We start from the raw sequence: 13,100 nt of genomic DNA on the forward strand, positions 1-13,100 counted from the left end.
TTCAAGAAGAATATCATGAGATGAAATACCTCCATTATGTAATACTGGGATATCAATTGTGTCAGGTGATGAATAATTTTATTACATTTGCAGATGTGTTTTGAAATCTGTATTTCCTAATAAATTATGGGAGTGGCCAGTGAGGTACCTTTTACAGCATTTCTATCTGGTGATTTTCAGTTGCCTGATTGAAGTCTACAAGCAGCCTGTTACAAATGTGGACTTAAAGTTCTAAAAGTAGCTGCCTTCTTATCCTGATCTCTTAACTTTCTACAACATGATTGTAACAATAATGTATTCAGCAGTGAACTCAGTAGACCACTGATGCATTTAAACTATTTTAGAATTCAGTGAGCATTCAATGACGGGAACACTAGATTGAACGAACTCTGACAAGTTTTGTGCACCATATTTGTCACAATTTCCAGTCCACATGCTATGACGTGTCTGTGCGGACATATTGTGTGTGGCCTGACTGTCACATCTACATTTCTGAACAGAGCTGTGCCTTTGATTTGCATCCATTATTGACTGCTACAACTTATTGTTCTTAGAGAATGGACAGTCTAAGCATGGCATTGTCCTCTTAGTTCCCTAATGCTGAGTCAGCAGAAATCTGACAACTTTGGGCTCACAATGCACTTCATCATTTGTTGCCGCTCTTGAGAATTAACAGTTCTGTGAAGCAACACCAAATTTCATACTTTTTTTGAACCTCATGTTGCATTTGTTGTCGCAATTAGTGTTCTTTGGGGACATATTTATATTAGAGTTAATTTGTCTACTGTAGAAATGTATAATATTGTTGAGTATTTATAAAATCAGTTTACTTCCAAGTATGTTCTGATTCACCCGAACTAGAGTGGTGTTAGATGTTCCTAAAGAGCAAACTGTAGATTCCCATGGTTCTCAACATCATGAAATTTGCTGCCTCCTCAGAGTCTTCTTAGGATTAGTTAGGTTGGTATGCTGTTTCCACCCTCCACTCTTCTGAAATCATCAAATTAAATCTGCACATGCTGTCAGCTACCAACACATTATCGGTGAGCAGTTAATCCTGTATTTTTCGAATGACAAATTTTTGAAAAAGGAAAAGGAAGAAAGCTTCAACTTATAGTCAGGTAAACGTGATAAATTAGCTCTTTGGCTACCAACAAATCTCTCTATTGTCCTTACACACACACATACATACATACATACATCTAGTAATAATGGTTCCTTTCTAGCAATTGCTATATATATATATATATATATATATATATATATATATATATATATATATATATATATATATATATATATATATAATTTCAAAAATATTAGTTGTACTTTTTGCTAGTACATGGAACACTGTGTGGCAGGTAAGTAAAGCTAAATTTCAAGTGGGGTAAGGTAATGGCGAAAAGTAGATGATGCATGGTATAAAGAAATGTACCAAGCAATACTGTGATGATGGGAAATAGTGTAAGCCAATTGAGTGGCTTGAAGCTCAAAAATTAAATTTTGTAGCTGATAACGAAGATAAAGAATAATGAATGGATGTATTCTTCTCTTTACTGAAATACAAAAAATGCATTGAATTGTTGAAGTTTGACAGGGAAAGCACTGATGCACAAATTTTATCATGTAATTTTGCTAATAATTCAGATTCCTCCAGCTGAATATTGTGTTGTTTCGGAGGGAATATTATTTGAAGAATTGGGATTGTTCTCATACACCTAGGCCTATTTTTAGTCTGAAGTGAGTTACGCTCTTGATAAATAAAATTCAATTACCTACTACTTGTCTGTCACATTTGTAAGAAAAAGATTCGAAATTTTGCAATGCTAATAAGTTACTGAAGAAAATTAACATAAGTTTCTATAAGTAGGGCAAAAACTGCCCTTAACATAGAAGGAACATATTTGTTCACTTAAATTACTTGTTTATCATTTTGGCAATGAAGTACATGCTATGGTCGTGAGAGTAAAACATCAGTCTAATATGATTTATTTGAATAATTATTATTTATAGGAACATGAGCATTAACTGGAATGTGTTGATGAAATGTATGTTGTATCTACATACCAATACAAATTCAGATGAATGTTGTAAATCGTGTCAGGAATACTATAAAATGATTTCTTCAAATATCTCAATGAAGCTTCATTGCACCATCAGGAAGAGCTGTTAAATGAATTCACTAAGTTCTGCCAGAGAGTCCAAGACATATCTGGGTTTATTCAACAAATATTATTTTATGTGGAAAATCTCCAAGAAGGCATGGTATGAGATAAGTGAAGTAAAACTGAAGGTAAAAGAGATTTATTGGGGACATGATGTCAGCTGAAATTCAACAAGGAGGCAGCACATGAAATTAAGGAGCGGAAGAGAGTGATCTTGTAGAAGTCTTACATGATTATTACAAAGTGTGCTTCAGTCCATCAGTTCAGAATATCCAGACCTATACACACAAGTTTCAACATTTGATAGACTTTTATCCATCTCAAATCTTCCATCCTTGTCCATACAGCATAATATATGGCTATGCTGATGTGATGCTAACTGCTGCTTTGTGAATTTTCTAACAAATCTTAGATATCTGCTAAATTAAACGTGTTGTGATTCTCAGGATGAACTGGACAGGATACGAGAGCGTAATAAATATGCAAATAAGGTGTTCAACATTAAAAGGTTCACAGATTATAAAGTGGAGAAAAAAGTCTTTTTGAACCAGTGGATGGAAGTCTGTGAGCATCCTAAGCAAGTGGAAAAACACAGCTCCATTGGAAATCTGTTGAATGGAATTCAGAAATAGTTATCTTTAAATAAAGTTTTGTTCACAGAAAAATGGTCAGGCTGAATATGAGCTATGAGCAATAACCATTTTTCTTGATTGTGTTTGGCTGAATAGAAATTAAAAAAAACTGTTGTTTGCTATTGTAAAATGATGATAACTGTTTGGACACTATATCCAGGCTTAGAAACTACTTGCTTTTTCTTAAATTTGCTGTACTGTTTCAAAAATGGTTACACTTTAAGGATTATGTTGACTCGAGAAGAATTTTAACTTGCACCTGTAAGGTACATGTGTGTTTGTGAAATCAGAAATGGAGAGCAGGAAAAAAGAAAACATTTGTTGTTATATATGTGTATATGAAGAGAATTTTGAGGAGGAAGAAGAAGAAGAAGAAGAGAGGAAAATAAAAGATTATGTGCCTTAAAATGTGTGGTCAACAAGATGCACAGCATTTAAAGTAGATAAAAATGATATTTATTACGTTAGTTCAAGGCATATTGTAAATTTTCTTCATTAACTAGCAATGCAAATGTGAGATGACATCAAAAAAAGTTTGCATCACTCCAGTTCCCACAACTCCTGAAGGTAGATGTTGACTGTGGATATTGTATCACAGACACAGTCCCTTTGACTGTTCAGAGATGTCACTAAACCCACCTAAAAATGTAAATAATCATGCATGAGCAGCACCTACTATTAGGAGGGGTCAGACAGCCGATCAGTTCCAGTCATTCCACCAGGAAGAAGGTACACGGCCCGTGTTGTCTGTAGTTCAACCATACCTAGATGGTCAATACCGTGGTTCGATCGGGTCCGCATTTTTACTTTGTGCCAGGAAGGGCACAGGAGTCTTGGAGTGAACCAAAGCAATGTTGTTCGGACATGGAGGAGATAAAGAGAGACAGGAATGATGACATGCCTCGCTCAGGCTGCCCGATGACCACTACCTACAGATTATGGCTAGGAGAAACCCTGACAGCAACGCCACCAGGTTGAATAATGCTTTTCGTGCAGCCACAGGACATTGTGTTATGACTCAAACTGTGCGCAATAGGCTGCATGATGCGCAACTTCATTCCCGACGTCCACGGCGAGGTCCATCTTTGCAACTACGACACCATACAGCATGATACAAATGGGCCCAACCACATGCCAAATGGGCCACTCAGGATTAGCATAACGTTCTCTTCACCAGTGAATGTCACATAGGCCTTCAACCAGACAATTGTTGGAGATGTGTTTGGAGGCTACCCGATCAGACTGAACACCTTAGACAGACAGTCCAGCGAGTGCAGCAAGGTGGAGGTTCCCTGCTGTTTTGGGGTGGCACTGTGTGGGGCCAACGTACATCGCTGGTGGTCATGGAGGGCGCCGTAACAGCTGTACGATTTGTGGATGCCATCCTCTGACCGATAATGCAACCATATTGGCAGCATATTGGCAAAGCGTTCATCTTCATGGACGACAATTCGCCACACCATCGTGAACATCTTGTGAATGACTTTCTTAGGATTATTACATCGATCGACTAGAGTGGCCAGCATGTTCTCCAGATATAAAAACTATCGAATATGCCTGGTATATGCGATTGCAGTCTTTCTCAGCGTATTCCACTGATGCATTATTCTCAGGTTATGGGTACGAAATTCATTGAAATGTTATGACAAGACAATGTCACCACTCGGCTGATAACCCGAGAAGAATTCATCAATGTCTGGTATACATTGAAAAGGGCAGATTATGGACGATGTGACCCACCAACTATTCTGAGGGGTCTACGCCGAATCGCAGTTGAGGAGTGGGACAATCTGGACCAACAGTGCCTTGATGAACTTGTGGATAGTATGCCATGATGAATACAGGCATGCATCAATGCAAGAGGAAGTGCCACTGGGTATTAAAGGTACCAGTGTGTACAGCAATTTGGACCACCATCTCTGAAGGTCTCACAACATGAACTGTGTGGTTTTTAAGAGCAATAAGGAGGACAGAAATGATGTTTACATTGATCTCTCTTCCATTTTTCTGTACAGGTTCCAGAACCTTCGGAACCGAGGTGATGCAACACTTTTTTTGATGTGTGTATATTTCTACGTAATCTTGAAACTAGTTGTTTATGAAAAAAATGTATTAATTTTTTTTCCTTGCTGAAACTGACTCAGATTATCTGCATTAATGTGTGTAGCTCCATTCAGTTATGTTGTTGCATGGAAATTTATAGAGGCATCAAACTGTTCAATATTAGTGTGATTGTCAAACAAACACACACACACACACACACACACACACACAAAAATAGCGTTTGTAAATGATCAACACATAACCATATTTACATATGAATGTGAAATGCTTCGTCCCACATCGTTATGATTAATCATATAAATGAACCATTGCACATAAAACTTGAGTAACCTGCTAGAAATATTGGTTACACCCTTAAGTCTTATAAAACGTAATGAATATAATTTATATTAAAAATGCTTTTTTCTGTATTGTTTCTACAAATTGTGTACTATTTCTAGTATCCTACAAACTTAGTGCAGTTACTCGTAATTACTCAGTTTCAAAGAGAAATGAAGTTGTCTTCTAACACTTGGAAAAATACATTCCGTATTTGTCATATTAATGATAAAGAGGTATAAAAATGGGTGTGTGTAACATATCACGCACTGTGTGGAAATGATGACTGTGGGGGTAAGAACGACATACCTATTGGAGAGAGGTGGTGTAAAAGAAGTGTAGCACAAAATGTGAATATCCAGATGCTGTTCATCCCGTATTTAAGAATAAGAGCACTTAGTAGCTTGCAAAAAACTTTAGATATAATTTTGAATCTTTATGAAACTTTTTGTAGCTGACACTCCTACAAAGGGGAAAAAAGTTTATCACTTAACAGCACTGCTGCATAAAGCATAACATTTTAATTTGTTGCTTCTGTACTACTTAACTGTATTCACTACACATTTTGTAGACACTACTCACAAAAACACTGAATGTAGTAGCAAAATTATATCGTTGTACAGCACATACTTAGAAGATATGACGTCATTACCATTAAGCTGCGTGAAAATGAAACTGCAGGGTAATATTCGCTAGAGACTGATGTGAAATATGTTCAGTATGTTTGACGTGTGTAAGCAGGCAAAGTCATAGATCGAAAGCTCATCCTAAACCTCTGGAATGATTTCAGCCAAATTTGTTGTACATATTAGATACATTCTAAAAGAAATAAAGTGGCAGTAAAAACCACTAGCCTCCTATTGGATGGGGCATGATAATGTGGAGAGAGAAGGGGGTGAGGAGATAGACAGAGAAAAGGAAAAGGAGGAAGGGGTAGATGGGGTGGGGGAGGGAGGGAGGGAGAGAGAGAGAGAGAGAGGTAGGTAGGTAGGAGGAGATGGATGGAGAGTGGTGGAAGGAGGAGGTTGACTAATATAGGTTATTGGAATAACATACCCGGGTATTTAGAGAATCATATACGTGCCCAAGAGGCACAGTAAAGGGGTATCTTGAGATTAAAACTCACTTTTTGCCTGTGTTTGCTTTCTACTATGTTTCATTGGACAAACAATTTTATTTTCTATCAAGTAAAAGGAAACAAGGGCATGATATATAGAGTTTTTTGGGTAATGTGTACAGTTTTGGGATATACTACAGGCAACAGATAGGTACACAAACATCAGTGTGTGCTATTAAATTATATTGTTGGGATGTTATGAATCTAACAACCACAGTCCCAAAGCTATATAGATAATCATGCAAAGTTTTACATTTTATTCAACAGAATGTTATATGAACCCACTGATGATGGTGAAACCATGTCAAAACATTGTTTTATGACAAAGAAGAAAACAGTTTTTGCTCAAGGCAAAACAGAGTTAGCTTTATAATATTATCTTTGGTAATTATTGCAGGGATGAGAACTTGGGATCATGATGAAATATTCCTTATTTCATGTGCTTAAAAAAATCCATATAGTGGGGTTCACATTGTTGTTGCATTGGACAGGAGCAGATTTCACTTCTCTCTCTGGCCATCCAGATTTTGATTTTCCAGGTTTTTCCCCTTCAACATGCAGTGAGTTCAACTGCAGAGGACAGTGCCATTATTCAACTCTTACGTTCGCTCTTTTTTGCTGAGAAATAACTTGAGTATTACAGAATTTGAATTCAAACTTCATGTACCTGGTTAGATCTTGAAAGAATTCTAATGAAATGACAGTAATGAATGATATATCTTGAATGCTCATCCACCCTTTCATTCCTTAGGCCTTTGAATTACCTTTCCCAGCTATTTGCTGTGGTGCCTACAGTTTAATGTGGATTCTGAACCATAATGCATCTTGGTATCCAGAGTGAAAGAAGTGATAAGTGACAGTAATATTTTGAAGAAGGAGAAAACAACCATTTTGGAGGGTATAGACATACTAAATAAATTTTAGAAATGGTGGAAGGTCTTTCTCAACTACATTACGACAAAGGTATGTGTAGTCTTCTTGAATAACAGGCTTGCTGACATAAAACTTTATACGCAGACTCCTGCTGAACACAGCTGCATTACAACCTGCATCCACAGTACCTAGAAATGATATTCAATTGGGGTCTTACATGGAGAAATCATCTTGAAATAACCAGACAAAATTTAAACCTCAAGTATTATCAGAAAGTTGACTGATACAAGCTAGGTAGTAAATGCGGACAATTCGCACACAACAGGACAGGTGTTTGTGTATCCTGCTTCAAAATACTGTGCTTCTGTAGGGGCTAGGAGTATTCATGTCAACATGATTGATGTCCAGTTAACTGACATAGTGAGGATTGTCACAGTGCTGAAATCAACACCAGGTACCCAACTTCTTATTTGTTCCAATATCACAACCATATCTCAAAGACAACAGGCAGTGGACCAAGAATGGAATAAGATATGCAACAGATCAGTTCCTAGAAACTCTGAAGTAAACAAAATTTTGTGTCATCTTCTACATGTTAGGCTTGCACGTAGAAAGCCTGCATGATATCTCACCGGTCTTCATATACATATGCTTTGCATTTTTGAACACCAAATTGGGTATTATTCACTGGATGAGACCTATGGTAACAGATTGACCCAACCGTGCATGTCCATAGGCATGCAGCTGCCAAGAAAAGTCAGAATAGCCTCAGTTGCATCAAAATACAAGATGCTTAGTATCTCTTTATAAATGGGGTATTGTACACAGCTCAGAATGTAATTGTGGCGCCATGGAGCAAGCAGCGAAACACATTATTAGTGAATCCTCAATAAGAAGATTACAAGGGGACTGGAACAACTTAATGGCATCTCCAAAGGCTGCTTAGCCAAGTTCTTAGGCCACAGGATTCTGTTTGAATTGTAATATTAATAATCTAAATATGCACTTCAATTTTGTAAACGAATAAAAGGAACAGAAGAATTCCTTGGACTAAATTGGGATGAAAAGCAGTTTACGAATCCAAAACATAACTGTGTTGTGGAAAGTACACAGGAAAGTATTATTCAAACTGTGACAGAACAAATGTTATTACTACCTGATTGTCAAGGACACTTAAGCTAGTTTTTGTGAAAATTATTAGATTTTATATTACTTGTAAGTAGTGGAATGTTTGCTAGAAATTGGTTAAGAGATTGTTAGAAAATAATATGAAAATTCTGTGCTGTTTGAATAAGTATCTGCAGGATGTTTGATTATTTATTAATCCTAAAAAGATTAATCATAAATGCACTCCCTCCTCCCACCCTCCCCCCATAGGCTAAACAAGCAGTTGTCATATGTTGCCAGTACATAACTGTTGGCCAATCTATTTCAGTAAATTTTATGTTAAGTGTGTAACAAAGGGCGGGCAAAATAAAAGTGGCCCAGAAAATATGTGTAAAACTGACAAGGAGTTGGCCCTTTTTAATGAACAGGATAACTACCCACAACAGAAAATGCCGGAAAGCATGATTTCAACGCACCACTCGGTTGCTGTTACATGTCTGCACACGCACATCTCCTGCATGTTCTGTTCTGAGTGCTTTGTTGTGTCATTACAACTGAGGGAGTGAGAGGAGGAGACATGTTCAGTGACCAGTTAAATCAATAAAAAATGTTGCTTACTTTTAAAAAAGTGTGTGTTCATTGTTGAGTGTTATGCAAAGCACAATTAGCGAAAAATGTATGGAGAACTGTTTGCACAAAAGTTTAATACTGACAGTATTTTGGCAAAACTGGCAGCAAAGTCTACAGTGTAAATCTTAGTGGAAAGAATTTGAACACCGGAAAGCATTATTCAAAATATTTTCTGGGAAAACTTTATGGTGGCCTAGTATATAACATTTTGGGGAAAAAAACACACAATGACAGGATGACTAAAACCAATAACAAATACAGAAGAAGAAAGCAAACACAGTTTAACTGTATCTGAGAAGAATAGAAAAATATAGATAATTTGTAAATACCATTTGTATTTTCTTAATTGCTGGGATTCCTAGTTCTGCATTAGCAGCAGTCGGAAGACTACAGGCCACCCCCTCCTTCCTATCCTCCTCGCATACTGCAAGGCGCTGCCCACGCTGCAGTCCATGGTAGCCTCTCTCCCTACTTCCAGCACTCTAGCAGAAATGATTTGTGACAGCTGTACGCTACAACTCCTATATGCAAAAGTGCAGTCCTACCAGCTCACGTGACTGAGTTCAGATGCATATTTCAGGACCTCAGCTTTCATGCAGTGATGGGATGGCGAGGTGCAGCGACTCGAGTGCGCCGAGAATTCCTTGAGCCTCTAGTTCTCAAGCAATTCTCGAGAAGCTCACGAGAAATGGCTCAGCGGCGTGTGTCACTGTGCGCCAGTTGTCTGTGACAACATATGCCGCTGTTGTTTTATGAATTGAATGCCACCACTAGACAAACACGCTCGCTGCTCACTGTCTGTGCTTGTAACTAGTATGGACACTCGAAAACGAACATCATGTTTCTGGCAATACTTTACGGAGGATGGAGATAACGTTATTTGCAACATTTGTTGTAAAAATCTCCGTAATGTATAAAAAAATACACCGGGCATGATTAGACATCTTAAACTGCACAATTTATCGAGCAATAAAACAGCGACGTCCGTGGATACAAAGGCTCATTCTTCCAATAGTGAGAGGCAGACAAAATATCCAGGTACATATGGTACAAAAGGTGAATTCCGTAGAAAAGTTCGGATAGTGTCCGAAGCGGTCCGCCACGCTTGAAAAACCATTGATTTTTTAATCGTACTCCGATAACATACAACATACCCCAAAATAAAGCCTATACTATCCTAGCTTTTTCACGATACGATATGAAATTTTATTGGACTAGTTGTTGAGCATAATGCATCCCCTTGCAGGAGCACTGATCTAAATCTTACATTTCTCTTCACAGAGGGAAGTAAACGGCAACAGCTAGATGAAGCACTAGTGGCCATGATAACAGACAATTTTCAATCGCCGAGGACACTGGTTTTCAACGTTTTGTTTCACTGTTGGACCCACAATACTCGATACCAAATCGAAAAAAGTTGCTCCTCATGATTGAGGACGATTACCATAAACAGAAAGAGGCTGTAAACTTGGCCGTGGAAGACTCTGCTTGTGTTTCTTTAACAACCGATATTTGGACCTCACTCAATAGTGAGGCATATATTGCTGTAACTGGTCATTTCATTAACACTAATTGGTTGCTGAAAGCTTTAGCTCTCGAGAGATTCCGTTTCCTGGAAAAGCATACAGTGCTAAATATTATTGAGGCATTAGATAACATTATTTCAAAATGGAACATTGAAAACAAAGTTGTAAGCATCACGACTGACAACGCCAGTAACATGACGGCAGCCGTGCAACTTATTCACAGTGGCAAAATAGATATGCAACATGTGCCTTGTTTAGCACACACCATCAATTTAGTTGTGAAAAGTTGTTTGAACAGCAACACGGAGCTCTGCATAATGCAGGAAAATGCCAGAAAAATTGTTAGCTATTTTAAAACAAGTTTCAATGCTAATGAAAAACTACATGAGATCCACAATCTAATGAAAAAACCTGTTTATAAATTGATTCAGGAAACTGAAACCCGATTGAACAGTAAATTTTATATGCTACAACGTCTAGTGGAGCAAAAGGAATGCATTGCAGCCTGTTTATCATCTTTGTATTCAGGTGTTGAGAACCTCACAGCTAACGAGTGGCGAATTTTGAGCGAATGTTTATGTGTACGGGAGCCATTTGAAGTGGTAACAAGTGAAATCTCAAATGAAAACTATATCTCTCTTTCAAAAGCTGTTCCAATAATCAGACAGCTAATCCTAACCGTATGCAATGGGAAGTGGGCTACCATGACAGTGCAAGAGCTACAGCAACATCTGCACAACTCACTAATAGCCTGGCTAGGATTAACAGAAACAAACAAAATACATGCTGTTGCCAGTTCTCGACCCAAGATTCAAAACGTTACCATTTACGAATCCCATTAACTCAAAACATGCCGTTGCAAGCCTAATTGCAGAGTGCACAAATGTTGTAGAGACCGTATGATCTACTCATTCGGCTGCTAACGACAATAACCACGAGTACCATTTCGTACAAAATGTCAGTAGTTCCTTATGGGCTTCTTTCGATGAAGAAGTTCCCAATAAAAATCTAATGAAAAGCGGTTGGGATCGCATAGACCGTACTTACAATGCATGGACAATCCTTTACACTACTGGAAAAAAATGAAAACAGTTACTACGGTCTAGCTGTCATGGCAAAAAAATATCTTGCAATACCTGCAACTTCTGCTCCCAGTGAAAGAACATTTTTGAAAACAGGACTACTTATAAACAAACAAAGAAGCAGACTAAAAGGCCAATTGGTTAATAAAATCATATTTCTAAACAAAAATTGATGGCAATGCAGCAATGGGATGTAAAAATGCCTTCTGCTGAACAACTTTTGTTTCCTTTCTTTCTTCAGTAAGTAAACACATGTACACAGTTTCTGTATATAAAAGGCTATAGCACTTCTCTTTTACGTTTAAGCATGCATGCATACATGCAGAATGTACAAGGTAATTTATTTTTTAAGAATAAAGCTTCTGTTTCATGCAAATTCTGTGCTTTGTTTTAAACAACAATTCTATGATTTTTGTCTTATGAGACATACACTAACACTTCAGTACACATTAATAACGGTAGTATAGTTGATATCAATCATAGAATTTCAAAGTGTTCCGTGCATGTACGTACGACGAGTAAGAGCAATGCGGCTCAGTGCTTCGTGTACTGAAGGTTTGCGCAATTTCTCAGAGAGCGCAGCACTGTCAACTTCTCGAGCGTGCCCGAGACATTTTTGAGAAATTGCCTTCGTGCCATGCATTTCTCGAGCACGATCATAGCCGATCCCTACTTTCATGTCATACTCCTGTCAGAGGCATGGGTGAAGCCGAACATCCATTCCAGCACTGTAAATCTCTAGGGCTATGTCCTTCTGAGTCATGACAGATGGTATGGGGGTGTGGCAGCATATATACATGCAAACTTACTCCCCAATGCTGTGTTAATGTACAAAAACACGGACAAAAAACTCGAATATATGTTCCCTGAAATTAAACTCAGCAGAAAGTGTCTTGTCTGTGTAATACTCAGTCCATCAAAGCTGGACAGCTCTCTTAAATTTGAATTCGCACCTTTCATATCTTGAATCTTTGTATGAACACAACTGTAGTCACAGATGTGAATGTAAATTTTCTAAACAAAAGTCCTTCCATTTCAAAATTCACATGTATACTTCCTGCTCAAACCTAACACTGCTTCCACTTTGGACAACTCATCATACATCAGACACTCATCCCTCTATCAATATTTTCACAGCCAAGTCACCAAATACAGTAATTCCCACTGATCAGATCTGAACGCACTGCTTATCTGCTCATGGTATAATATTCATGACTTATTCATCGCGGTGTAGAAATAACAAACTGCAAGTGGCCAATTTTAGAGATTTTGTGCTTGAATATGTCTCAACTTGATAGCTAACGCCTATGATATTTCTAGGCAGGAAATAACTTTGGTATAATTTATGAAGTGTTTAGTGCCACTGAGAGACTCAGTAATTTACTAATAAATATGTTCAAAAAAAGAAAGAAAGAGAAAAGAAACCAACTATGAGTTGGGAGAAAACCTGCACCATTGCTTACTAATCAGCTCAAACATATGATCGGTAGGCCGTGGACCCTTAAGTTAGAACATATTATTTTTCCTGAGTTCCTAGTAGCAAATAAACTTGTATTTGTGTGTTTTATGACTAATTAAACTCTTAA

The sequence above is a fragment of the Schistocerca nitens genome, chromosome 4 (assembly GCF_023898315.1).
Source record: "Schistocerca nitens isolate TAMUIC-IGC-003100 chromosome 4, iqSchNite1.1, whole genome shotgun sequence".
Lineage (NCBI taxonomy): Eukaryota > Metazoa > Arthropoda > Insecta > Orthoptera > Acrididae > Schistocerca > Schistocerca nitens.